This window comes from Arachis stenosperma, chromosome 1 (assembly GCF_014773155.1).
Source record: "Arachis stenosperma cultivar V10309 chromosome 1, arast.V10309.gnm1.PFL2, whole genome shotgun sequence".
Classification (NCBI taxonomy): Eukaryota; Viridiplantae; Streptophyta; class Magnoliopsida; order Fabales; family Fabaceae; genus Arachis; species Arachis stenosperma.
This window is the reverse complement of record NC_080377.1, coordinates 88,124,142-88,127,219: the sequence shown is the minus strand read 5'-3', so window position 1 is coordinate 88,127,219 and position 3,078 is coordinate 88,124,142. Positions and strand designations below refer to the sequence as shown.

General features: G+C 37.6%; 1 non-coding gene across 1 annotated transcript; it reads right to left on the bottom strand.

The window, feature by feature from the left end:
• Positions 1-1,873: 1,873 nt before the first annotated feature.
• LOC130947618 (small nucleolar RNA R71) lies at positions 1,874-1,981 on the bottom strand. The gene has a single exon (XR_009072729.1). It is a non-coding gene; the product is annotated as a small nucleolar RNA R71 (small nucleolar RNA).
• Between the last annotated feature and the right edge of the window lie 1,097 nt (positions 1,982-3,078).

Below are 3,078 nucleotides of genomic sequence, written 5' to 3'. Positions count from 1 at the left end.
AGCTTTCTTTGAAAGCTTGGCTGGCTGTGAAGCCATGTCTAATTCCTGGACCGGAGTCTTAGACTAGCATTGCACTGATTCCTGGAATTCTCATTAAGAATTTTGATATCTTTTTCCACTTAATTTTCGAAAAAAACCAAAAAAAAATTTCACAAAATTTTAAAAACCAAAAAAATATTTGATGTTTCATGCTTGAGTCTAGTGTCTCATCTTAAGTCTGGTGTCAATTGCATACATTCATTCATGTGTCTTAAGGATCTTCAAGTAATTCTTGATGATTTCTTACTCTGATCTTTGAATTCTTTTGACTTGAGTGTTTATGTGTCTCATATAGTGTCAGTAATATACAAACTGCTAAGTTTGGTGTCTTGCATGCATTGTTATTTGATTCTTGTTGCATTTTGATTATTAAAAATCCAAAAATATTTTTTATTTGTGTCTTTTCAAGTCAATGATACAAAGAATTAAAGATTCAGAACATACTGCAGAGGAATTATACAGAAAAAGCTGGGCGTTCAAAACGCCCAGTGAAGAAGGGCAGACTGGCGTTTAAACGCCAGCCAGGGTACCTGGTTGGGCGTTTAACGCCCAAAAAGGGTGTATTTTGGGCGTTAAACGCCAGAATGTATACCATTCTGGGCGTTTAACGCTAGGATGGTGCTAGGGGGAAGATTTTGTTTTTTTTTCGAATTTTCAAAGTTTTTCAAAATCAAATCTTTTTCAAATCATATCTTTTCAATCAAAGGTTTTCAAAATTAATTTCTTTCTTTTTTTAAAGATACTTACTAACAATTAATGATTTGATTGAACATCTCAAGTTTGTTACCTTTTCTGTTAAGAGAGGTTTAATGTTTGAATCATATCTTTTCTTGTTAGGAAAGTGATTAATTTTCAAAATCAAATCTTTTAAAAATTGTTTTCAAAACATATCTTTTAAAATTGTTTTCAAATCAAATCCTTTCAATCATATATTTTTAATCACATCTTTTTTCAAAATAGTTTTCAATCAAATCTTTTTAACTTCTATTTTCAAAATCTTTTTCAAAAATCACTTGATTTCTTTTCCACTTGAATTTTCGAAAATTATCAATCAATTTTTCAAAATGTTTTTGACATCTTTTTAATTAATTTTCGAAAATTCTCTTCTCTTCCTCCCACATCCTTCTATTTATGGAGTACTACTCCTTCTTAATGCACAATTCGAACTCTATCTAATCAAGTTCGAATTCTTCTACCTCCTTCTTCTATTTTTCTTTTTCCTCTGACACCTCAAGGAATCTCTATACTGTGACATGGAGGATTCCACATTTTCTTGTTCTCTTCTCTTTCATATGAGCAGGAACAAAGACAAAGGCATTCTTGTTGAAGCTGACCCTGAACCTGAAAGGACCTTGAAGCGAAAGCTAAGAGAAGCTAAGGCACAACTCTTTGTTGAGGACCTAACCGAATTCTTCAAAGAAGAAGAACCCATGGCAGCCGAAAACAACAACAATGCCAACAATGCAAGGAAGGTGCTAGGTGACTTTACTGCACCTACTCCCGACTTCTATGGGAGAAGCATCTCTATCCCTGCCATTGGAGCAAACAACTTTGAGCTTAAGCCTCAATTAGTTTCTCTAATGCAACAGAATTGCAAGTTCCATGGACTTCCAATGGAAGATCCTCATCAGTTTTTAGCTGAGTTCTTGCAAATCTGTGACACAGTCAAGACTAATGGGGTTAACCCTGAGGTCTACAGACTGATGCTATTCCCTTTTGCTGTAAGAGACAGAGCTAGAATATGGTTGGACTCACAACCTAAAGATAGCCTGGACTCTTGGGAAAAGCTAGTCAATGCCTTCTTGGCAAAGTTCTTTCCACCCCAAAATGGAGTAAGCTTAGAGTGGAAGTCCAAACCTTCAGACAGAAGGATGGAGAATCCCTCTATGAAGCTTGGGAAAGATACAAACAATTAATCAGAAAATGCCCCTCAGACATGCTTTCTGAATGGAGCATCATAGGTATTTTCTATGATGGTCTCTCTGAATTATCCAAGATGTCCTTGGATAGCTCTGCTGGAGGATCTCTTCATCTGAAGAAGACGCCTACAGAGGCTCAAGAGCTCATTGAAATGGTTGCAAATAACCAATTCATGTACACTTCTGAAAGGAATCCTGTAAACAATGGGACAAGTCAGAAGAAAGGAGTTTTTGAGATAGATGCTCTGAATGCCATTCTGGCTCAGAACAAGATATTGACTCAACAAGTCAATTTGATTTCTCAAAGTCTGTCTGGAATGCAAAATGCACCTGGCAGTACTAAGGATGCTTCATCTGAGGAAGAAGCTTATGATCCTGAGAACCCTTCAATGGAAGAGGTGAATTACCTAGGAGAACCCTATGGAAACACCTATAATTCTTCATGGAGAAATCACCCAAATCTCTCATGGAAGAATCAAGAGAAACCTCAACAAGGTTTCAACAACAACAATGGTGGAAGAAACAGGTTTAGCAATGGCAAGCCTTTTCCATCATCTTCTCAGCAACAGACAGAGAATTCTAAGCAGAACCCCTCTGACTTAGCAACCATGGTCTCTGATCTAATCAAAACCACTCAAAGTTTCATGACTGAAACAAGGTCTTCCATTAGGAATTTGGAAGCACAAGTGGGACAGCTGAGTAAGAAAATTACTGAACTCCCTCCAAGCACTCTTCCAAGCAATACAGAAAAAAATCCAAAAGGAGAATGCAAGGCCATCAATATGGCCGAATTTGGAGAGGAAGGAGAGGAAGTGAACGCCACTGAGGAAGACCTCAATGGGCGTGCATCAACCTCCTCTGAGTTCCCCAATGAGGAACCATGGGAATCTGAGGCTCAAAATGAGACCATAGAGATTCCATTGGACTTACTTCTGCCTTTCATGAGCTCTGATGAGTATTCCTCCTCTGAAGAGGATGAGTATGTCACTGAAGAGCAAGTTGCTAAATACCTTGGAGCAATCATGAAGCTAAATGACAAGTTATTTGGAAATGAGACTTGGGAGACTGAACCCCCTTTGGTCACCAAAGAACTGGATGACTTGTCTAGGCAGAAATTACC